Source organism: Psammomys obesus, unplaced genomic scaffold, assembly GCF_907164565.1.
Source record: "Psammomys obesus unplaced genomic scaffold, mPsaObe1.curated_primary_1811, whole genome shotgun sequence".
Lineage (NCBI taxonomy): Eukaryota > Metazoa > Chordata > Mammalia > Rodentia > Muridae > Psammomys > Psammomys obesus.
This window is the reverse complement of record NW_026596039.1, coordinates 23,298,814-23,324,906: the sequence shown is the minus strand read 5'-3', so window position 1 is coordinate 23,324,906 and position 26,093 is coordinate 23,298,814. Positions and strand designations below refer to the sequence as shown.

At 37.2% G+C, this 26,093-nt stretch overlaps 1 protein-coding gene across 6 annotated transcripts in view; it reads left to right on the top strand.

Moving 5' to 3' along the window:
- Positions 1 to 26,093, top strand: part of Glce (glucuronic acid epimerase) — a 73,147-nt gene that overhangs the window by 6,265 nt on the left and 40,789 nt on the right. For 3 of the 6 annotated variants that reach the window (XM_055622220.1, XM_055622218.1, XM_055622219.1), the window contains one exon: positions 22,343 to 22,447. The exons of 2 other annotated variants lie outside the window; for them this stretch is intronic. The gene's annotated coding sequence lies outside the window, so the exon portion shown is untranslated. Of the gene's footprint in view, positions 1 to 22,342; positions 22,454 to 26,093 lie in introns of all 6 variants that reach the window. One more of the 6 variants, XM_055622221.1, reaches the window with a different exon arrangement.

Below are 26,093 nucleotides of genomic sequence, written 5' to 3'. Positions count from 1 at the left end.
GCTTATAGTCTCTTGGCTCTTTGGAATGATGCCAATTCCTATGCTACTAGAATTGAGTATTAGTTTAAAAAAAAAAAAAACTTGTAATTTGATAAATGAAAGAATTTACGTTGTATTTCTTTGATTATAATAAAACTGAGCATCAGAAATTGATTTTTAAAAGAACAATTAAATGTTAAAATATTTATAAAAAAAGATTTTTAAAAAGAATTCCTTAAGCATTGTCTTAGGGACTATTTTAAACTGGAAAGCTTGTGCAGACCAGGCAGGCCTCCAACACATAGATCTGTCTGACCCTGCCGAGATTAAGGTACCACTCCTGTGTGTACTACCACTCCTGGCCCATTTTCCCATTAAGTGGAGAAATTTTTTTGAATGGTTACCACAAAGTCATAAAATTTCAAAGACCTAAGTCTCAAATGCAGTCACTGTTATCTCATGTTTTTGTGTTTGCTTCTACAGATAGTAGATTTTCATGTGTATACACATCTCCAGCATGCTCAAGGAGTGGTTATGGATGGCCACAGAGAGCAGATTTTCATGTATATCCACATGTCTTCAGCATGCTCAAGGGGGTAGTTATGGATCCCACAGAGAGCAGTATCTGTGAAAATAGTCTTGTACACCAAGTGGCATAGTGCCCACTTTCAGTCTTTTGTGGGCTAGTTATCATCTCCTAATACAATGTAAAGGCTATACAAATAGGTGTCAGACTGTTGTTTAGGGAATAATGATTACAAAAAAGTCTGTACAGTTGCCAAGTGTGGTGGTGTGCTCAGCAGGCAGAGGCAGGCAAATCTCTGTGAGTTTGAGGCCAGCCTGGTCTACAGAGTGAGTCCAGGACAGCCAAGGCTCTGTTAAACAGAAACACTGTGTCAGAAAGCAACAACAACACAAAACTAAAACGAAAGAAAAAGAAAAAAGTCTGCATGTTCAGTGTAGGGGTTTCCCTGTAATATTTCCAATCGTGGGTTGGTTGAATCCTCAGTGTGAAACCAGTAAATATGAAGGACTAATTATATATGTAATGTATGTATGTGCATATGTGAGTGTGTGCATATAAATGTGAATGTGCATGTGTGTCCCCATGCATATGTGTAATAGACTGAACATGCAAACATATGTCAGAACCTGAGATGAATTTTAGAGAACTGTTGGTATAATGTTCTTTTGGAATGTATACAATTCTTTTTCATTCAAATACTGTTTTCTCTACCCTGCTATCTGGTTTCAATCCTGACATTGCATTGTGATGCTCATTCTAAGCATCACCTGTCTCAAGTTTGTGTAGGCATGCCACCATTTGTTCTTATATTGTCAGTTAAAACAACCAGCCACAATGCTGTGCAATGAAGAGGATAGGGTGGACATTTTGGTGAGGAGGGAAGATAGAGGAAGCAGGAGAGTAGGAGCAGAGGTTGGCAGGAGAGAACTTGATACCACATGGATAAATGAATTGGACCTAAGATGACTAAAAGCAAGTATAATGGGTAAAATCTGGATGATAGGAAACTATGAGGGTTTGGAGGTTTAGGATGAAGTAATCATTGCCCAGCATTGTGCTCTAGGTTAATTAAAATAATCCTAGTCTCTGTTGATTTGGGTATACAGCTTGTTTAGGAATAACCACTGCTTAACTAAAGAATAAATCAATAGTAAATATTAATGTCCCACAACAGAGAACATTCATTTAAAATACTGTTTGGTTTAGATGTAGTATAGTATATCATATTGTGTACTAAAAATTAGAAAGGGTCTAAAAATGATTAGTATCTGGCTAGCGGCCCAGAAGGACAAAAAGCAGGGTCTGGCAGCATTTGGCAGTAATTTTTTATAAGACAAGTGGCTTTAGCATTTTTTATTATTAGATCAATTCTTTGACAGTAGCACTTCTGTTTATAGTACTGATCCAGTACTACTGTTCTTAGAAGGAAAGCCAATTTTTTTTTAAAGAAATTAGACATTGGATACCTGAAAGAAATTATTTAAAGTACAGAAGCTATTTGTTGTTACTCAAAAGAAGATTTAGGGGAAAAACTCTATATTAGACATTTTAGTATTTCTTTGCTTGTAGTTATGAGTTTTAGCAGAATTTTTATGACATTCTTGGTTAATAGTGAGGTAGAAAAATTGCAAATAAAAGTTATCATTTTTCTAAACTCTCATTTGCCTAATTAAAAAGATAATCAGCCTTGGTATAAACATTTAAAAGTATGTATTTTTGTAAGACTTTCATCCTAGTAATGTAGAAGTAATTTATATCATACATCAAAGATCTTTTTAAGCTTGACTTAAATGTGATTGCTGAATAAATGCTTTGAGCAATAGGAATCAGATGGGGAATGGAGAGATGGCTTAGCAATTAAGAGCCCTTACAGAGGACCTGAGTTCAGTTCCCAGCACCCATGTCAGGTGGCTCACAACTAACTACAGCTCTAAAATATCTGATACCCTCTTATGGCCACTTAGACACACATGCATATACTCCCACACAGATACAGTGGACACACGTACCTAAAAATAAATAATAAATAAAACAAACCTAATAAATAATAAAATATACTTTAAAAAAACATTTGTACAAAAACTTATTTTTGAACAAAAAGTAGGTTTTATAGTGTTTTAATGATTTAGGGAGAAGATACTTTTTCAGTAAGTTTTGTTTTTTCTTTTTTTAATTTTTAAAAAATTTTTAAATTTTTTATTAATTACAGTTTATTCACTTTGTATCCCAGCTGTAACCCCCTCCCACATCCTCTTCCAATCCTACTTTCCCTCCCTCTTCTACCCCCATACCCCTCCCTCAGTCCACTGATAGGGGAGGTCCTCCTCACCTTTCATCTGATCCTAGTCTATCAGTTCTTATCAGGACTGGCTGCATTGTCTCCCTCTGTGGCCTGGCAAGGCTGCTCCCACTATGGCTATGAGCCTCCGCATCTGCTTTGATACCCTGCTGAGCAGAGTCTTTCAGAGGCCCTCTGTGGTAGGCTCCTGTCCTGTTTCCTGTTTTCTCCGTCTTCTGATGTCCATCCTGTTTGTCTTTCTGAGTGAGGAGCATGCATGGAGATAACCTAGAACCCTTGCACAGATGTAGCCCATGGCAGCTCGGTGTCTAAGAGGAACCCTAGTAATGGGAACAGGGACTGTCTCTGACATGTACTCAGTGGCTGGTTCTTTAATCACCTTCCCCTGATGGGGGAGCAGCCTTACCAGGCCACAGAGATCAGTCTGCCTCTGTCTCCCTGGGTGCTGGGATTACAGATGTGCACCACTGCATTTTTTTTTTAAGTCCTCCATTTCTAAAAATAAAATTTGTGAATAACTATTATTTACTGAAATGTATCTGGTTTTGTGACTCAGGATCAGTAGGGGTAATATCAGATATATTGACATTCATATGTCCTGTTCAAGATAGATAATAAGTAATAGGGCCACTGAATGAATTTATACCTAACAGAAATTTGTATTATTTGGGGAGTTTTACAAAAAGAATTTGTTAGAGGTAGAAAATGCTCATAATTTTTTTAGATGTTTGTTGTTTTTGATTTTTGAGACAGGATCTCTTTATATATCATCCTCCCCCAATTAAAATTTTTTCGTTACATGTACTTACTATGTAGGTGTGGGGGTAGACAGAGATGCTATCTGTGTGTGGTGGTTAGAAGAACTCACTCTGTAGACCAAGCTGGCCTGGATCTCAGAGATCCACCTGCCTCTGCCTCCTGAGATCTGGGATTAAAGAAGAGCACCACCACTGCCCAGCCTTAATGTTCTATTTTGAAATTGTATATTTTTTGTAAAATTTAATAGTATAAAGAATTCCTTTTGCCATATACCCATTACTTGGCATCTCCTAATGTTAGCACCTTATATAATGGTGCATTTATCAAAACCAAGAAATGCAGGCTGAGTTTTGAAAAAGTAATTAAACAACTTTTGGTGGGAACACCTGTTACATATAAAGCATGTTAGCTGCTGAAGTATGTATAGTGTTGGAAAAAAGGTCTTTGCATGTAATATTATTAACACAATAGTAAACTTGGAGTGGTTCCTTGAACAGATTATTATATGCTTGAACATATTTACAAAAGAAGGTTCTGATCATTAGGAATTAGCATGAGCTTACAAAGAATATTACAAAGCAGGGTAGATATACCGATAGAGACCTCAGAAGTGCTGTGGCAAATACATGTTCATGATTATATCTCTCTTCATTAGAGTTCTAATATGTTCTGAACATTGGCATAAATATTCTATATATGTCATGTTGTTTGGTTCTCATTTTATAGCCAAAAGGTAGGGACCAGTAAGGACAGCATTTGACCTGTATATTTGTAAACAAACTAGAAAAGTATGTCCTGAAAAATAACATAGAAAGGTAGACTTGTAATTGATTAAAAGCCCTATCCAAAGTTTGAATTTTAATAGGTTTATGTTAAAATAAAGCAGCAAGGTCTAGAGAGATGACTCAATAGTTGAAAAGTACTTGCTGTGAAACACGAGAATCAAAGTTCAGATCTTAGCACTCAAGGTGATGAAATCTTGCTCACAAGGTAACCCCAACACTGAAGGGCATGGAGGCATGAAGATCTCTGGAGACTCCATGGCTGCCAGTCTAGCAAGAGAGAGAGAGGAGCTCCAGGTTCAGTGAGAATCCCTGTTGCAAATGAACAAGACAGAGAGTGTTAAGAGACCAGGAGTCCTCCTCTGATCTCTACATTCTCATAGTTATGTATACCAGTGTACGTATACCATACTCACACATGTATATAGACACACACACACACACACAATAACATGCCTCAAGATGCTTTCTTCATCATACAGTAAATTTCTTAGCAGTGTCTGTCTTGCAGAATTTAGAATCAGGATCCTCACCTAACCTTATTTTTAATAATGAACAACAGCCTGTATTAAGAAAGTATTTGAAACATTTGAATTTGATGAATAGCTTTTGACAAGATAGTTCTCTACAATTAAGGATTTTAAGGCATTAATTGAGTAGTAGATTTAGAGGGCAAACACTAGTGTTTTTGTTTGCATATGTATGTTCATATATATATATATATATATATATATATATAAAGCAAAAAATGTTTTTACTTGATTATGGCTCCTTATTTTGTCTGTAGTTTGTGGTTTGACGTCTCCATAGTTAGCATCTACTTCAGCACCATTGATTTGAAGTCTGTTGTCTAGAACACATTTCATTGATTATCATTTTCTTTATTGCATTAACTTAGGTTTTTAGTTCTCTCTGCCATCTTTTAAAGAGGACATTAGTAATTTTCTAGAGGGCAATAATCAGAGAGAAATCATGTCTTGGAGCAGATACTTGCACAGTAATCAAAACATTTCATGTTCATGCAGGAAGAAGGACTTCAGTACAATAGTGGTGGTGCTTTTTGACTTCGGTACATGGGTGATGCCTAATGTGCTTCCTGACTCAGATCTTTAATTCTGTGAAATATACAAACTTGAATGGTACATAGAGGATTAAGCAAACCCTGCATTCCCAGAGGAATTAAGTAGGGACAACAGTGAAAGTTAGAGGAATGTTGTTATGGAGTATTGCTTCTTAAGGGAAACCTTTCCAGCAGTTTAAATGAAAATAGAGCAACTGTTTCTTATTGTACACTAAAGTGCCTACTGAGTAGTGCTTACTCCATTAAGGAGCTTTCCACTTCTAACCTGGTCTTTAAACTATTTCTTTTAAAATTTTTCTTCTTTAACTATAATTCCAGTTGCCAAAACTTTCTCTTAGTCATTTGCTTTCATTTACTCTGAACATTTATGACTTTATCTAATATCGCACATTAATAGGGAAGTCTATACCTTCTTGATTATCAGTCTCTGAAGTTGGGCCTTATTGTTCCTTAACCTTTATACTGAAAAAAGTTGTGATCCTCTTGCTTCAGCTTCCTGAATAGCTGGAGTTAGGGTTTGTGCTACCAGGCTTAGTTCTTCCCCATATTCTTAATCATCCTCCCCCAATTAAATTTTTTTTTGTTACATATACTTACTATGTAGGTGTGGGGGTGGACAGAGATGCTCTCTGTGTGTGGTGGTTAGAAGACAACTTGCAGGAGTTGATTCTCTCCTTCTACCTTGTGTGTAGTCAGGGACTTTGTAGTATGTGCTTTTCCTCCTGAGCCTTCTTTCTCTGTACATGCCAATTTCTTTGTCTTTTTTTTTTTTTTTTTTTTTTACTTTGTCATACTTGTATAAGCACGTAATTTCGTGAAAAAATAAAATGTATCGTCTCTACTCTCTGTATAGTCTTTGCCATACATGGGGGTAGTCACCACTTAGCATGCCTTAAGGTCAAACCAGCATTACCATCTATTGATTGACTTTTACTCAAGGGAAGCGTGGACCAGTATCAGAGGTCTCTTCGCCTTTAGTGAAACTAGCAACTTCCATTATGAGAAGATCTTGTTGCTGCTGCTTCTGGGTGGAAGCGGGGTTCTCTGCAATGCAAATTGCTTTTCTACAGTTACTATTTTAGTTAAAATTTAAAAAGAAAATTCTTGTGTGAATTTGCTGAGCATACCTCTACTAGAAAAATACATTGAGAACTAGGCGTGTAATCCTGTGTCATACTGTCTTACAGCACAATATTCATTTGCTCATATTTAGAAGCCAAATGTCCAGCATATATTAATGTAATTGTACTAAGGACAGCTGGGTAATCAGTCACTGGATAAGCCACTTAATTGTGTGGTTATATTTTTATTACTGAATACATTATATCTTAATGAGAGCTAAATACTAGTGTGCTCTAGTAGTTTTCCAGGAAACTTCGTTCAAAGTCCTTTTTGGCACTGCAATATAGGCTACAAATAAAAGCTATTCTCACATAATTTTATTGTTAAGTACACACAATTTTAATTTCTAAAGTCAGCCTGTGATTTTGAGGGTAAATTCTTAAGTTGTCTTAATTATCACAGAGCCCTGTTTCTTGTTATTTTATCCCCAACACTTTAACAGTGTCTGATAGACAGCAGATGTTACATGTTGTGTTAGTGAGTCCATCAGTAACTACGAAAGCCAAATGGATCTAAGGTAGAAGAATTGGATGATGATGGTAGTTTCTTCGTCTCTTCATTAAGTTTATTTCTCCGTTTTGCCTCAGTTATACAGTGTTTGCCAAAACCAGAAAGTTGTTTTGGTTGGTGTCTTAGTTGGGGTTTCTGTTGCTTCGATGAAACACCTTAGCCTAAAAGCAAGTTGGGGGTGAAAGGGTTTATTCAGCTTACATGTCCACATTGCTGATCATCACCAAAGGAAGTCAAGACAGGAACTCAAGCAGGGCAGGAGCTGTTGCAGAAGCCATGGAGGATGCTACTTACTGTCTTGCTTCCCATGCTTTGCTCAGCCTACTTTCTTAAAGAACCCAGGACCACCAGCCCAGGCATGGCACCACCCACAGTGGGCTGGGCCCTTCCCCCTTGGTTACTAATTGAGAAAATATCTTATAGCTAGATCTCATGAAGGCATTTCCTTAATTGAGGCTCCTTCTTTGATGACTCTGGCTTGTGTCAAGTTGACACATGAAGCCAGCCAATACAGTTGACTTTTGAAATTTAGCTGAAAATGATTGGTAAGAATGTAGATTCGCCAGTCAGTCTTGGTGTTCACGCCTTGAATCCTAGCACTCAGGAGGCAGAAGCAGGCTAATCTCTGAGTCCAGCCTGGCCTACAGAGTGAGTTCCAGGTGGCCAGGGCTACACAGAGAAACCCTGACTCCAAAAACAAGAACAAAACAAAAAAGTTAGTTTCTGGGACTTTTAACCAGTGGTTAAAAGCACTGGTTGTCAAAAAACCTGGGTCCTGGTGGTCCTGAAGAGACTGATACCCCAACCAAGGACCATGCATGGAGAGAACCTAAACCCCTGGCTCGGACGTAGCCCATAGACTGAGTCTCCAAGTGGGTTCCCTAGTAAAGGGGAGCAGGGGTTGTCTCTGACATGAACTCAGTGGCAGGCTCTTTGATCACCTTCCCCTGGGGGTAGGAGTGTAGCCTTGCCAAGCCACAGAGGAAGACAAAGACCAGTCCTAATGAGACTCGATAGTCTAGGGTCAGATAGAAGGGGAGGAAGACCTCCCTCTCATTGGACTAGGGAAGAAGCATAGGGGGAGAAGAGGGAGGGAGAGTGGTTTTGGGAGGGGACCACAGCCAGGATACAAATTGAATAAATTGTAATAAATGATAGTAATAATTAAAAGGGAAAGAAAAAGCACTGGCTATTCTTTCTGAGGTACTGGGTTCAATTCTCAGTACCCACATTATGGTTTACAACTGTCTATAACTAGTCTCATGTAATTCTTATAGACTCCAGTGCCCCGTTCTGGTGTGCAGATGTACATGCAGACAAAACACCCATATACATAACATACATAAACAAAAAATTAGTTTCTGAGAATCAGGGCACTCCTTGTCAAATTGAACTGTAACACTGAAGAGAAGTAGAAGATGGTTCAAAGCACAATTAGAAGCAGTAACTTACATTTGCTGTGTTGCATATGATGAATATAAATGAGGTCAGTGAAATGAAGTATCATGCTTTCTTACAAGAGAATATATTAAGAGTCCTGTGTTTTTAATAGCTTCATTGAGGTATAGTTAACAGTAAAGTGCATATATTTAAGGGATACAATTTAATAAATTTTGGCAGAGGTATCTCTTAGTGCCTGGAAACCTTTATATTCAGGATTGTAAATAAGCCTACCATATCCAGAAACATCTAAATGAAATCTTTCCGTCATTCCTCTTCACATACCCATATCCTGCCTCCTCAGACCATTGACCTGCCTTTTGCCACTTGGTTGTTTTGCATTTTCTGGAGTTTTATATGTAAGTAATCAGTCAGATGCTACATAATTTGGGGAGGAGAGCTCTGGCTTATTTCACTTGCCATAATCAGCTTCCGGTTTTTCTCTGTTCTCTCTCAGTGATTTCTTTCTTTTGTTATTGGTGTTTGTCTCATGTGTTGCACAGTCTGGCACTGTGTGGTCAAGGTTGGGCTCACACTCTTCTTACAGCAACTCACAGTGCATAAATTACAGGGTGTGTCTTAGGGCTTCTTTTGCTGTGATGAAACACCAACACAAATTGGGGAGGAAATGGCTTATTACATTGTACAGTTTGTAATCCATCGTGAAGGAAAGTCAGGGCAGGAACTCAGGCAAGGTAGGAATTGATGCAGAGACCATGGAGGGATGCTGATTACTGGCTTGCTCAGCCTCTTGTTGCTTGCTTGCTTGCTTGCTTGCTTGCTTGTTTTATAGTGCTGAGGACTACCAGCCCTAGCGTGGCATTGCTCACAGTCAGTTAGGCCTTCCCATATCAATTGTCAATCCAGAAAATGCACCACAGGTTTGTCCAGAGGCCAGTTTGGTAGAGGTGTTTTCCCAATTGAGGGTCCCTCTTCTAAAATTAGTCTAGCTTTTGTAAACGATATAAAACTAGCTAGGATAGGGTGCATCATTATGCTTGCCAATGCATTATTTTTTAATTGTTGAATAGTAAAGTTTCGTGATACATATACAGCAAAATTTGTTTATCATTCATTTGTTGACTTTGGAGTTCTTTAAATTTTTATTTACAAGTATTGCTACTATGAACAGTAGTATATCAATCTATTATAGATAATGGAATTTTTTTTAGATAAATACATAGGAGTAGAAATGGCTAGAGTTCAAGGTACATTTATGTTTTAACTTTGTGGAAGAGTAGCATCATTACAAAAGGCTCATTTTTCTGATACTGCAGATAGCTTATAAATTAATAAGAGTAAAGAAAAAGAGCCAACAGAAAAATGGCAGAAACCGTAAACATGCACTTCATGTCAAAAGAAGTACACATGATTTTTAAACATAGGAAAAGTTTCATCGAAAGCTAAAAAAATTTAAGAAAATATTTTCTCTGTCTCCCTCCCTCTCTCTCTCTCTCTCTCTCTCTCTCTCTCTGTGTGTGTGTGTTTATAGGTTAGAGAACAGCTTGTGGACATCAGCTGTCTCTTACTTTATGAATTCCAGGGATTGAAATCAGGTCATTAGACTTGGTGGCACCTTTATCCATTGAGTCACCTTACCAGCTGAAAGCAAAAAAGCTTTAAGATACTGTTTCATGTTTAGATCTCAGGATAAGAATGCTTGGGTTTGTACATTTTCTCACTTGAAGTGTAATCTTAAATATCAAGTTTTTAAAAACTACCTTGTGGTTCAGTTTTCTCACCAATAAAATTGAAATATTAATACTTCCACAAAGGAATGTGATGAGAATTAGATGAGTTAATATACATGAAGGTCTCAAAAGAATGCTTGACACACATAAAGGTTCTTCGAAATTATTCTGAGCTAGGCATGGTGGTACATGTCTTTAATCCCAGCATAAGGTCCCTGCGAGAGGATTGTGAGTTAGAGGCTAGTCTTGGCTACAGAGAATTGGTCTCAAAGAGCACAAAACCAAACCAAGGAAACAAAATAGTTAATACTAGTATCAAAGTACAGATTTAAGCAAGGGCATTTTTTCACTTAACAAATTTAACAAAAATTAAGAAGTAATGGAGGGCTGAAGAGATGGCTCAGTGGTTAAAAGCACTGGCTGCTTTTACAGAGGACCTGAGTTCAATTCCCGGCAACCACATGGTGGCTCACAGTCATCTATAATGTGATCTGATGCCCTCTGCTCCCATGCAGGTGTACATGCAGATAGAGCATTCATATACATAAAAATAAATAAACCTTAAAAAAAAAGTATTGGCAAGAGTATGCAGACTTCCTCTTCTGTACTGTGGGCATGAATATAAGCATGTGTTCTTCTTTGGAAAATGAGTTGACTTAATAAAATGATACATGTTTGTGCCTTTTAATTCAGTCATTTAAGGCAATTTCCTTTGTTCATTATAGTATTAATTATATTATCAAAAGCCATAAATGATTCTTAATATGATCTGGTTAAAAATAATGGCACGTCTACACAGTGAGGTGTTGTATAGCCATAAAAAGCAAGATATGGAGCATCAGTGCTACTCCTTTGGACATCTTTAAACATCTTCCTTCCTTTTTTTTTTCTTTTCCCTGTTTTTTTTTGGTTTTTGAGACAGTATTTCCCCAATGTACCCCTGATTGACATGGAGCTTACTGTGTAGACCTGACTGCTCATGAACTCAGAAAGCTGTGACTGCCGTGGCCTCCTGATCTACCACTATGCCTGCCTCCACTTTTCATACCTTTTTGGTTTGTTTGTTTTTAGGGGAAAAAAGCCATAGAAATGTTTATGACAGGACAGTATTATTATAAGAAAATTAATTGTATATGTGTGACTGTACATATACATGCACACAGTAAAACACATTTCAATATGCATCAACTTCATAAAGACTATGAGTAAAAAAGGAGTAATTGCTTTTAGAGGGACTGAAGCAAAAGGACAGGAAGATTGAAAGTCTTGAGATGCTACATTAGTTTGTGTTTATATTCATACTCCTCTAATGGTTCTGTTATTGTGTTCAAATCTTACCCTTTTTGAAGCATTTACAAATCCTCAGGAAGTTGATACCTCGATCAGAGAGGTCCTGCTTTATCCTTATCCTGGCGCTAACATTTTACATCATCTAGTACAGTGTGAAAACAGTGACACAAGATGCAGTCTGCACATTTTCTCAGATTACAACAGTGCTTACATCTATTCATTATGTTTATATATTATACCAAATTTTATCACAAGTTTTGCAGTCATTACCATTGTCAATATACACAACTGTCCCCTTGCCCCAGAAAAGTTTCTGGATCATCCTGTTTTAGCCATATCTGTCATTCTAACCTCAGGCTTAAAAAGCATATACTCTTTTTTTTAATTGTATTATTTCTGTTTTAAGTGTATAGATATTTTGCCTGAAGGTATGTGTGTGCCCCATGTGCATGCCTGGTGCCTGTAGAAGCTGGGAAAGGGCACTGGATACTCTGAAATTGTAGTTGCAGATGATTGTGAGCTGCCACGTAGGTGCTGGCAATCAAACTGAGGTCCTCCGGAAGAGCAGTGAGTATTCTTAACTCTGAGCCATCTCGCCAGCCCCCTAAAAGCATATAATCTTATAGTAAATATAATGAAGATATATAAACAAGCCTGTACAAAGAACAAAAGATGGTTTCTTGGTCCATTTTACATTGCAATAGCAGTATCTGTGATTGGGTAATTCATATTTAAGAGTTCCAGGTGGCTAAATAATAGAAAAGGCTGGTTAGTAGTTCTGAACCTGCATTAAGTGCCATTAATTAGCTGGGTTTATAAAATTAAAAAACTGAGAGATTTCTGTGCCCCCTTTCAATATAATCTTGGTTTTGTAGATAATTTCATTTTGAAAGAGGGCTATGATTGTATTTATTTGTTAAATAAATATGTGTATTACTATAAAATATTAATCACTATTGTATGTCCTGGAAATAAACCATGAACAAAATAGGCAAAAATTCCTATCTTCATAAAACTTATATTTTAGAGGCAACCACAAGGCTAAAAAGACATAAAGCATGTTTGATGGTAAGCAATGAAGAAGAATAGGAAGGAAAGGAGAGTGTGGAGAAAGTTGCACTTACTTTTTCAGACCTTATTTAGGAAAAGTCACTGACAAAGTGACTTTTAATCAGCATAAAGTTCATCAGGGAATGATGTATGCAGACAGTACAAGGTATTGTAGGCCTAGCACTGGAGCATGCTGGAGGTAATTAAACAGAACCTATCATTGAAATGGAGTGATGGTAATAGAGGATGAACTCAGAAAGGTGGTGGCTGTGGATGGTAGTTAGGTCAAGCAAAATTTTAGAAGGTGACTGTGTGGATGTTAGCTTTTGGTCTAAGGGATATGGAAGGATAGATGTGAACAGTGATTAGATTAGATGTGAATAGTGATTAGATGTGATAGATATGACTAGACTTAAAAAAATCTTTCCACTTTTGGGGAATGACCAGAGGTGAGCAATAACATTAGAAGGCTGCTGTATCCATCTAGGTGAAAGGCTCTAACTTAGATCAGGCAGTAGAGTTTATAAAGTTATAAGGTCAACAGAGTTCCTAACAGGGTGAGAAAGAAGGGGCAGATAGTGAGGGAAAATAAGAGGTTAAGGATAGTATGGAATTTTTGGTATAATTACCAGAAGGATAGAGTTTGCTGTAATGGGTAAAACTGAAGGAAAATATTTTGGAGGAGAAAAGTTTTGGACAAAGTAATGTTAGGATACGTACTAGGTATCTAATTGAAAAAAAAAACTGCAGATGTCTGTATCTTGAAACCAAGGAAATGAACTAGGAATTTTAATTTTAAGAATTGAAAGAGATCAGATCAGCAGGCTTCACAGGGGAGAAAGGGTAGAGATCTGAGGTCCCAAGACTGAGAGGCACTTAGCAGCATTTAAAAGTTGGGTAGTAAGGAGCCAGAAAAGAAACTTAGGGGGACCTGATTGAAGTGTCCTGGAAACTAGAGAAGAAAGTATTCCAAAAGAGGGAGGACAAAACTGCTGTCTAATACTGTTGACAGGTAAAAGAGGACTGGTAATTGATTATTATTTTTGGCAATGTGGAGATAGTATTCTAATAAGAACAGGTTGGATAAGATAGTAATGATAGTGGGGGATCTGATTGGGATGAATTTAAGAGTAAGGGGGGGAGAAGTTAGAAATGAGCAGAAAGCACCCTGAGAAATTTTGCTGAAGAAGTGGTAGTAGAGAGAATGAAAGGGTGGGAAAAAAATCTGGTTTTTTAGATAGAAACCAGGCATGTTTATAGGAGCTGAGTAAGGAAAAATTTGATAGGGAGTGGAGTTGAGTGTGTGAATAGAAGACTGGGCCATCTCTGACCATAAACAGCTGATGCCAGTAATGAAAGAGATGAGGGTATTTGGGCACAGATGTAGTTAGATGTGTTTATGAGCTTATAGAAGTTGTATTGCTTCTTTATTTCTCAGTAAATAGGGTCAGCACATGAAAATGAGAATTGGAGAGGAAGAAATGGCAGACTGAAGAACAAAGGGTATACAGTAGTCAAGTACCAACATGGAATGGGCAAGGAATTGGGTTGGTACAAGTTTTAGCCAACCAAAATTGACAAAGTATCAAGGAGGAAAATTTGTTGAGGTTTTGTGCAAGACAGATGTTGCAGGATATTTGATTCCATTGTGAACCCTGACATTGTGAACTGGAAAAACCTGTTTCTTGTGTGGCTCAGCCCTAGCACACACCTTTATTCCAAGAGCTTTCTGTAAACAGGATTAAGTAAAGTTAACCCTAGTTTAGTGGGTGGAGCAAGTAACAGGTTGGCAGGAAATGAACATAGGAAAAAACATTAGCGAGTGAGAGGAAGCCCAGAGGACAGATAGGGACACAAACGGGAAGTAGAAAGGAGACATACAGTTTAAAGGCTATTTAAGACACCGTGTGGAAGGGCTTTTGCCTTCTGAGATGTGAGCTGGGTAATGAGGATTTTTTTTTTCCTTCTGGGATGTTGGCTGAGTAGGAAGGTCAGCTGGTTGCTTTCTCTGCCTCTCTGAGCTAGTAGGCTTTCACCCTTACATCTGGCTCCTGATTCTTTATTGGTAGAATTGAATGATTGGGATTTTGTTTTAAAAAAAAACAACAGACAGGGAAGCAATAAATGGTTGAATAGGGATTTAACCTTAGGTAAGTGATGACTAAGGAAGACAACAAAAGAGATTGAGAAGGGGAAAAGTGGTAGCAGTAGGCTAAGCAGGTGTGGCACCTGTCATTTTAGCACTTAGGGTGAGACAGAACTGCACATTCGAGTTCACCCTGGACTACACAGTGTCTCAGTAAAACAAGCTGAATAAGTAAGTAAGTAAATAAATAATAAGTAAGCAAGTAAATAAAGGGGGTGAACTAATAATGCCTGGTGCTCGATGGTGTTACACAGTTGCATTCATTAAAGTCAACACAATTTAAGTTTGACCATGGGTATAAGGGGCTAAAATAATATTGGAATTAAAATTAACTCAGCTTAAGCTTTGAGTTAGTGGCTAAAATAAGATTGGAATAGGCTCATGGGACGAGAGACCATCAGGGAATACCAAATCAGGGATTTGGGGAGGAGACAATGATAATGGTGGAAGCAGCTATAGCCTTGAAGAAGTAAGTAGAACATTTGATAAGTAATTGCAACAGCAATAGTCTTGTGACAGTAGAATCCAAATTGTATGTTTTCAGAAATGTGTGGAATGGACATCGGATATTTATTCTACCTCCAGGCTCTGCAGTAAAAGGAGCCAGGAGAGTGAACACAGCACACAAGGAAACAATAAGGGAGGATCAAGTAACAGACAAATGTCATATATGGATGGAGGCAAAGACAATAGGAAGAGTAGATGTTGGAGATAGCAAAAACTAATGCAATTTGGAATTGAAGGCTTTTCTTCCTGTTTAATGTCTTTTTAAGTCTTCTCTCTTATAGAATCATTTACAGCTTAGAAGCATTCTCTGTATTTGACTATCCAGGATTTTATCCTAAAAAATGAATGCCAGAGGGGTGTAGTGGCACATGATTTTGATCTCAGCACTAGGGAAGCAGAAGCAGGTGGATCTTTGTGAGATCTAGACCAGCCTGGTCTACATAGTGAGAACTCTGCCTCAAAACAAAACAAAAAAAAAAAAAAAAAAAAAAAAAAACTACCCCCAAAACCAAGGTTAAGGGAGCATAATTTAATTTTCCCAGGACTGATTGTGAACATTAATAAAGATTTTTTTCAGGCTGCCCAGTTGTTGCCTCCATTCATTTGTAGCTGTTGTCATTCAGCATAGAATAACAACAGGTCTCCCTCACAATCTTGCCTCCTTCCATGTCTTCCAGAAATATCTAAATCAAAGAAAAATAACAGCTATAAAAAAAGCAAAGAGCTGTTCCATTTCTTTTCCAAAGTTTGTTCTATAATTTAATCTCTGTCTTTATTAATAGTATCTTTATTTTTTTTAACAGTTGAGAGAATGTTTTGCTTCACAGATGCCTTTTATTTTATGTCAGCTAATCTCTTTTCTAGTTACAACATTAAATATTAAAGAAAAAATTCCAGTTCAGGTAGCCTTATACAATAAGGAAATCAATAAATTTAACACACCTGGAAGTAGAGGCAAGGTAGGCTTCTAGGTTAGTCAGTAAATGCATTAATGCAGACTCAGAAGATTCAGGATTCTTTCCATTGGTCCAGTCCACTTGGCATAAGAAAGAACCCTATGATCTAAAGCACTGGTTCTTAAGCTTCCTAATGCTGCCACCCTTTAATACAGTTTCTCATGTTATGGTGGCCCCAAGCATAAAATTATTTTATTGCTACTTCATAACTGTAATTTTGCTACTGCTCTGAATTATAAGGTAAATATCTGATATGCAGCCCCTAAAAGGGTTATAACCCACAGCTTGAGAACCACTGCTCTAAAGTATGAAACAGGCTGATTTCCTTCTAAAAGCACAGACATAACTGGAAAATCTTGTATATGACTAGCCTGACTCCCTTTTATCTCAGAATAATTTATGGCAGGTAGGTCCAACATTGAGCTAAAGTCGGTTCTCCGAGTTGCTGTTGCTCAGGTGTAGTGGATATATGAGGTGACAATCATAATGTCTATTACGGTTTCTACCTTGGTTGTATTCTAGTGTTTTGAAGCTTTTTAATGTTTTTATAATGAGCCAAAATATGCTTACTTCTATTTTGTTGGTTTAATTGCCATGTTCGTGGGTTTCTATCATGTAAAGCAATACATTTACCAAGAATTCCTTTCTTAAAAGAGTGCTGAAGTAGTGAGAAGGTACAAGATAGATTACAAATTTGAACACATAGCTCCTTGTAACCAACAATCCTTAACCTTTCACCTCCAGATAAATGACTTAGGTACCATTTACATGGAAGCTTTAGTGATGGAAGCTTTAGTGATTTGATTTCTATCTCTTTTTCCCACCCTGTCAAAAGCTGCCCGTACTGTACCAAAATAAAAAAGAAACTGTGTTATGATTGAGGTTCTAATTCTAACTTCACCGCCTTCCAATAATGTGTGATCATAGGCAAATCACTTTAAGTTAAGTTGGAAAATGCTCTTACCAAGTGTTTTTATTGGAATTGAATAAGCCAAAATGAAAATTTTGAAGAATAGAGAGTAGTGTGCATTTAAAATCATTTTTTACACTAAAGAATGAATAATTACAAGAAAGAAAGCTTAATAACCTGAGAGATATTGTTTCTAAGAAATAAATATTCTCAGTTTCTGAATGCCCAAGATATACTATAAATAAAAAAATGGAATGTGCACTTTTTTTAATTAATAGACAGTTGTATCATACTTGGTTTTAATCAGTATGTACACTAAGTATTCCTTAGAAGTTTTTACTTTAAAATAATCACTCTGATGTTTTTTAAAAGTCAACAGTGGATTAGATTGTTAGCTGTCTTACTTTATGTGGCCTGTAGGGTGTGATGGCTACCTTTATTTATTTCAGTAATTGACTGTTTTCTGCTATGTGCTATGTTCTTTTATTTTTTCAGAGTGTTGCTGTTTTTAGGTTTCACACTGACAAATTGCAAGTTTGGTTGTTAGTACTAAAGAAGATAACATACTTTGTTTCTGAAACTTTGAAATATAAAACTTTGTGTTTGAAGATGGACCAAAATAAAATAACATGAAGAAATTTGACTTTAAATTTTACCTAATTCATGTCTTGGGTTAATGTTCATGTTGATTCTGAATATATATATATATTATAGAATATCAAATACAGCTTTATTATCTTACTGCTATTAGGAAACCAAGGTACGTATGCTTCTTGAATTGCCAGTATTGACCTTTTTATTTGTACTAGTCAAGCATTACCTACCAAAATAAGTTTGTCGGTGAAAAGACCAATCTTCAGGGCGTGCTTTTCTTTTACATAGGAGGTTCTGTATTGACTATATAGGAATTGATGAGAGAGGAACCAACATGTTGGCTTTACTACCATTTACAAGCATACAAAGGAGTTATCCTTTTTATAATTTGATTCTCCCTTTAACCTGATAAGAGGTTTTAGTATCATCATTTTGTGAAAGAAAACATTGAAATCTAGAAATTAAGTAAACACTAAATTCTTCTCATGGAGTAATCTTACGTTCCCTCTCTCAAAGGAGAAATCTGTGATAATCTCTTGGTTTTACTATTTGTAATACACTTTCTTAGCCTTGGAATGCACAAATGATTTGGCCACCTTTTTAGCAGTTTGTGATAGGCCTTTTGTATGAATGTGCATCTGTGTTTATTCTCCTAGGCCTTCCTTGAACTTCTTAGAACAGCAAGTGCATAATATCAAAAATAGAGATTTTTCTCCATTTTTTTTCTAATATTGCCTCATTTTTTGCTTTTAAGTGTCAATTGTACATATGTTAAACTGTTTAACTGTTAGTCCACAGGTCATTGAGTCTGTTCATTTGTGGAGGACTATCAACCTCTTTCTGTTTCTTTCATTTTTTGTGTTTGTTTGTTTTGTTTTTCCTTTTTTTGGGGGGGGGAACAGTTTCATTATGTTTTCACATCTACTAATGTGTTCTTTACTTTCTCTCATTTTCTTTGCTTTCTTTCTACAGAGTCTCACTTTGTAGCTAGGATTGCCTGGAGTTCATTATATATCCCAAGTATATCTTGAACATGTAATCTCTTGTCTCAGGAAGTACTGAGATAACAGGCATATGCCACCATGTCCAGTGGAATTATGGGCTCTTGAAGGAGCTAAAATAAAATCTGGTATTTTATGCCAGTCTCTTAGTATTGGCAGAGAAAGGGGAGAAAGAACAGAGTACATGTAGAAGCACGTGGTTTGCAACAAAGTCAAAGCCTTGTGTTCAGAAACTTTTCGTTTTACCTACTTGTGCCTACTTTTAGTTTTTAGTTCACCTTGTCTGGTTCTAGAACTGAATGGCTCTTGATGCCTGAGCTGTATTGCAGGAATTTCATGTGGGCTTACTGTTCAGTAGATTTGTAGCCATATTGTAGTTTGAGCATTTAAATTAATAGCTTCTGAGTTAAGATTAGATAGAGACTGACTGAGTTTAGAAGTAAATCTTGATTTCCACTAAGAGGGGTTTTAACAGGGTATAAGGTGCCTCGGGCTCTTCTGATGGGAAGAACCAAGCTTTCAATCTTACATAATATGTGCTTTTGGGGGTCTTTTGGCTCTTGACCTGGTTTTGGTTTGCTGTGGGGTGTTCCTGAAATTGGAGTGGTCAAGGAATCCTTCCTTCAGAATATTAATTGGAACAGGAAATGGTCCGGATGAAAGGAGTCCTGGAGACATTTGTTTATATGAACTTGAACTGAAGTTTTTGGGGAGAAGGGAAAAATAATTATTCTTAGTTTCAACCAGGATTGCTAATATATTTAGTTGGAGATAGAGGCTCTAATAGTAATAAGATGATTGAGCTGGAATGGCTTCTGTTAAATACCTTCCCCAAGCGCTTGCTCTAGTATTAGTCTCTGTTTGACAGTCCAGAAGTTCTAAGATCCTGGTCCTGTGTGTGAGAAAGCAACCATTAAGCGTTGACCCTGTGTGCAAATGTAAGCTTTTGTTTATCCTGCTTTGGACACTCAGTTTTTAAGAATGACTTCCTGGAATTTTTAATTTTTTTAAAATAAGGATTTTAATACATTTGTACTGTCTACAATGTATTTTATAATAAATAGGAATATGAAAATCTCTGTTCCACCTAGGAATCTGATAAGATGATGAAGTAACTCTTTGTGGACCTGCACCGTGATACCCTTAGTCACTGAGTAATGGAATATGTTGTGGTAGAAAACAGTGGGCTTAAATTAAAACAAAAACGCATAGTCAGTTATAGTTCACCTTGACTGTATATAACTTTGTAACCTTGAGCTAACTAGTTAAACCTAAGATATCTTTTTCCATCTGAAAAATAACGTGTACTTGAGAAGTATGGGAAGATGTGATGCTGTCTGCCCTGCGTGTCAGTATGAAGATCACAGTGAAGGTGTGAAAGCACTTTTGGAAATGTGTAACTATACAACACAAGTGTAAAAATTTTATAAAATTAGCTCAGCTTAGTCAAGTCTTGCATTTAACTGTGGATTTAGTTTTTTCATCTAAATACTGTATTCTCTTTATCATTGATATTTTAGGAAAAGAAAACTGAAAATAATGTCTACGTTGGAAAATGGATGGATATACATTGGTGTCTTTGGCAGAAGATGTAGCTCAATATGAAAGAATTAAATATTTTAGAGTCGTTTAAAAATTATTTGAAAATGTTTATCTTTTTAATTTCGAGTCTTTAATATCTTTAAGTGTGACATTGCATGTAAAGTTTCCATCTTGGATTATCAATAGAAAATTATTGTTTTGTATATGTGTGCAGTGTATATGTGTGTGGTACATGCCTGTGAGTATGTGGCTACATGTTCCTATAGGCACACATAATAAGGCCAAAACAGCACATGAGGTGACTTCCTGTGTGGCTTTCTATCTACCTCTGAGCCAGAAGCTCACAGTTTGGGGTAGAGTGGCTGACCAAGAGAGCTTTTGGGCTCTTTTTCTGTGTTCTCCAATGCTGATGTTCAGGGCATGCACAGCTGTAGCTGGCTTTCTATGAGTGCTAAGGATCCAAACTCAGGTGCTTATGACTTATCACTGAACCATCTCTCTGGCCCTGGAACATCATTTTTTAAAACAATCTGGTTGCTTATTGCCTGATTCTAAACTGATTCCTCTTCTAATTAGTATGTATGTATTCAGAAGAATACAAACTGACTTAATTTAATAATACTATGAATATAATTACAGAGTTAAACTTGTCAGAATGTAAATCAGTGTTGGTAATATTTTGGTACCTTTGAAATTATTCACATTATTATGCCATATTGGCATAAATCAGTGAGAGAATACTATTGGTTGCTAGAGTTATTTTTTAAATGCATGTCTCTTTTGGTGCTTACATTCTAAAGGATAGAGTTAGAAAATAAAAGACAAAATGCAGTGTGTGAGCAATAAATACTTCAGAGAAAAAGGAGAGAAAGGGACTGTGGAGAGGGTTGAAAGACATTGGGGTTGGAGGTAGGCAAGCTTAAAAAAGTGGCCGTCTAGTGAAGACCCAAGGAATAATCTGTATGGATAACTCAGGAAAGAGCACTCTGATTACCAGGTATAGCAGTAATGTCTGTAAAAAGGATACCTGGGTGTCAGAGGAAGTAAACAGCTAATGTGCTGAATTAGAATTAGGCTGGAGGAGAGATACAGAGGTCAGAGAAGTCAGGGAACTTTGTTGGGACTTTGTCTTTTGACCTGAGAAAAATACAGTTTGAGAGTTTTTGAACATAGCAACCATATAACCTGATTATTCATAATGGTGACAGAGATTTGAGGGTTCAAGGCAGAAAGACAGTTTAGGAGATTTTTGCAGTAATCCATGTGAGCCACATAGCAGCAGCACATTTTTTTTTTTTTTTTAAGAAATTGGGTTTTATTTTTAAGTAAAACCAACAACTAAAAGATGAGAAGTGGGGTACAGAGAAGGTACAAGGAACAGAGCTAAGGCCTGTGCAACTGAAAACATGGTGTTACCATCTACTAAAAGGGGGAAGACTGGTGGTAGAGGAGGCTGTGTGTGGTAAGATTTTGCTAAAGTTAGTCAAGGCTTTAATTTTGAACTTCAGTGCTTATTAAATGTGCAAGTAGAATATGCTTCCTAGGTAGTTGTGTATATTAAAGAACAGTTGTGGAGAGAAGACCAAACTATAAATAATTTAGGATATGTCAGTTTGTAGATGGTGCATATGTAAAGTCTGGAGGAGACCACTTGGGGATCAAGCATGGGTGAAAGAGGAGAAGTCCAAGAACTGAGCTCCAGCGTAATTAGTAATGTGGAAAACAGTAAGCAAGTTTGGAAAAAGCCTAATCAGTGTGTTTACAAGAAAAAGTAGGACAGGCTGAGGATGTACTACGTTGTAGAGCACCCACCTAGTATGGGCAGGACCCTGGGTTGATTTCAAGCAATGTAAAAAGATTGGGGGAAGGGCAGTTTTGCGAAGGATCCACTTTCTAATTTGTTCAGATGGTGGTTGGCAGGATTCATTTCTTCTCAGACTGCCTGTGGCCAGAGGCTTTTCTGTTCTTTTCCATATGTACCTGTAGAGCATCTCACAACTTGGGAGCTGACTTTGTCAGAACAAGCAAGAAGACAAGAAAGAGTCCCAGCATAGAACACAGGAACAGAAACATCAATTTTTAATAACGTTGCTACATAGTGGCATCCTATCATTACTGCTATATTTGATACTTTTTTTTTTTTTTTTTTGTCAATAGGTTACTAAGTCCATCCTACTCTTAGAGGAAGAAAAGATTATATAAATGTGTGAATACTGGGTAAATCGTGAGGGACATCTTTGAAGTTTGCCACCCAGTCTTCAGGTATCGGTAATGTAAAATGCTCATCTGGTTACGTGATTAACTTTTCCTAGCATCTTCATAACTGATTAACAATCATTTGTAAGAGAACTGGGTGAGGTTAAGAATTTGGTTTCCATCCTGCCAAAAGCAATCTACAGATTCAGTGCAATTCCCATCAAAATACCAATACAATCCTTTACGGGCGTTGAAAGAAAAATTCTCAACTTCATATGGAGAAACAAAAAACCCAGAATTTCCAAAACAATCCTGTACAACAACAGATCATCTGGAGGTATCACCACCCCTGATCTCAAGCTGTACTACAGAGCAATAGTAACAAAAAGGGCATGGTATTGGCATAGAAGCAGAAAAGTAGATCAATGGAACCGAATAGAAGACCCAGAAATAAACTCAAACACTTATGAATACTTGATTTTCGACAAAGAAGCCAAAACCATTCAGTGGAAAAAAGACGGCATCTTCAACAAATGGTGCTGGTCCAACTGGTTGTCTACATGCAGAAAAATGAAAATAGATCCATATTTATCACCCTGCAAAAAACTAAAGTCCAAATGGATCAAAGACCTCAACATAAAACAGATACACTAAATCAGTTAGAAGAAAAAGTAGGAAAGACCTTGAAACTCATTGGCACAGGAGACAACTTCCTGAACAGAACACCAACAGCACAGGCTCTTAGAGCAACAATGGATAAATGGGACCTCATGAAACTGAAAAGCTTCTGTAAAGCAAAAGACATTGTCATCAAAACAAAACGACAGCCTACAGACTGGGAAAGGATCTTCACCAACCCTATATCTGACAGAGGGCTAATATTCAGAATATATAAAGAACTAAAGAAATTAAAAAGCAATAAACCAAGCAATCCAATTAAAAAATGGGGTACGGAGCTAAACAGAGAATTCTCTGTAGAGGAATATAGAATGGCAGAGAAACACTTAAGAGATGCTCGACATCCTTAGCCATCAGAGAGATGCAAATAAAAACAACCCTGAGATTTCACCTTACACCCGTCAGAATGGCAAAAGTTAAAATCTCAAGTGACAGCACATGCTGGAGAAATTGTGAAGAAAGGGGAACCCTCCTCTATTGCTGGTGGGAATGTAAACTGTTATAACCCCTTTGGAAATCAATCTGGCACTTTCTCAGACAATTAGGAATAGCGTTTCCTCAGGATCCAGCTATACCACTCTAGGCATATATCCAAAAGATGCTCAAGTACACAACAAGGACATTTGCTCAACCATGTTTGTAGCAGCTTTATTTGTAATAGCCAGAACTTGGATACAACCCAGATGTCCCTCAACAGAGGAATGGATACAGAAATTATGGTACTTTTATGCAATGGAATACTACTCAGCAATCAAAAACAAAGAAATCATGAAATTTGCAGGCAAATGGTGGGATCTAGAAATGATCATCCTGGGTGAGGTATCCCAGGAGCAGAAAGACACACATGGTATATACTCACTTATATAGTCCTATAAGATAGGATAAATATACTAAAATATATACACCTAAAGAAGATAAACAAGAAAGAGGACCCTGGGTAAGATGATCAATCCCCATGCATGGTACTTGGTTGGAGTATGAGTCTCTGGGAAGACCCCTGTGTTCAAATTTCTGCGTCTGTTGCTTTCCTTGTGGAGTTTCTGTCTCCTCCAGATCTTACTATTTCCCTCTTCTTTCATAAGATTCCATGCACTCTGCCCAACAGTTGGCCATTAGCAGAAAGACACACATGTTATATACTCACTTATATAGACCGATAGATAGGATAAATATACTGAAATCTATACACCTAAAGAAGATAAACAAGAAAGAGGACCTGGGGTAAGATGATCAATGCTCACTTAGAAAGACAAATGGGATGGACATGGGAAATAGAATATACAAAAACAGAACAGGAGCCTACTGCAGAGGGCCTCTGAAAGACTCTATCTGACAATGTATCAAAGCAGATGCTGAGACTCATAACCAAATCTTTGGTAGAGTGCAGGGAATCATGATAAAAGGGGGAGTTAGTATGAACAGGAGAGGACAGGAGCACCACAAGGACAAAATATATCAGGGCACAGGAGTCCTCTATGACTGTTTCTCCAACCAAGGATCTTGTATGGATATAACCTAGAACCCCTGCTCGGATGTAGCCCATGGTAGCTCAGTATCCAAGTGGGTTTTCCTAGTAAAAGGAACAGGAATTATTTCTGACATGAACTCAGTGACTGGCTCCTTTTCCTCTCCCTCCCCTCCGAGGGAGGAACAGCCTTGCTAGGCCACAGAGGAGGACATTGCAGCCAGTCCTGAAGATATCTGATAAATAGGGTCAGATGGAAGGGGAGGAGGTCCTCCCCTATCAATGGACTTGGAAAGAGACAGGGAGGAGATGAGGGAGGGAGGATGGGAATGGGAGTGAATGAGGGAGGGGCCTATGGCTGGGATACAAAGTAAATAACCTGTGATTAATATTAAAAAATAAAAATTAAAAAAAAAAGAATTTGGTTTAGGACTATTAGATAACAAGCTTTGTACCCATGTTCCCGTTTTTTCTAGTGATTTTCTTTCATGAAATGAGTTAATGTTAATAGAGTGTTAAAGTCAAGCTATATCCAGTGAAATGTGCCTATAATCTTAACATTGTGGAGGCTCAATTGGGAGGTTTCCAAGTTGGAGGCTAGCCTGGGATACATAGCAAGACCCTGTGTGAAAGCAATCGGACTATTACCAAGAAAAGTTAAAATTATATCTTTAAGAGCTCAACAAAAGTAGGAAAGCTATTAAAACCAGAAAATATATAGATGCTTTTATAGAAATTTGAAAGATTGTTATATATTAAGATGATTCAAGTTTTCAGACATTTCCAACATAGATACAATTTTATGACTATGAAGGAGGTGGATATATAAAAATCTCTGCAGTTGAAGTATAGCTGAACTTGATATATACTGTAAAATAATCTTTCCTTATAAAACCAAGCTCTTAACGGACCACAGATTCCAACTGTTTCTTGTTACTGTCGCCCACCTCCTTGGCATAGTTTGTATCTTGAAGTCAGTTCAGTCTTTGTAGGAGAACTAAAGAACATCATCCTAGACTCACAGCATGTTAAATATTAGAAATAACTTTCCAGATGAGGAAGTAGTCACACACAGATGTATCCAAGCTTGCTAGTGGCAGAACCAGTGCCAGATGCCAAGCCTCCCGATATTATAAATTGTGAGGAATGAGCCATATGTAACTGCTTAGGAATTTTAAGAATATTCATCCCTGTCTCCTACTCAGACCTGATTTTGGGGTGCTGTTTGCACATTGAGATATTCAAGTGCTGCTGAGATGGTTCCAGTTTGCAACAGAGTTTAGGAACATGCTTTTCAGGGAATTAGTGTGCATTACAGACCTGAGTCAAATGAACAGTATAGACTCTGTCCATTCTGATTCTTTAATCTCATATTTGGCTGGGTTTGACCAGTGCCATAAGAAAAATCTTTATGTTAAGAAATAACCAAGAATTTTGCTGTACACAATGCCCTAAGAAAACAATTCTATTGCCAGTTTGTATTTTGTAAATACTGTGTGCAGATTTCTTAATCATGAAATAGAAGTTTTTTGACACTGGTGAGGAAAAGAGAAAGTCTTCTGCCATCTG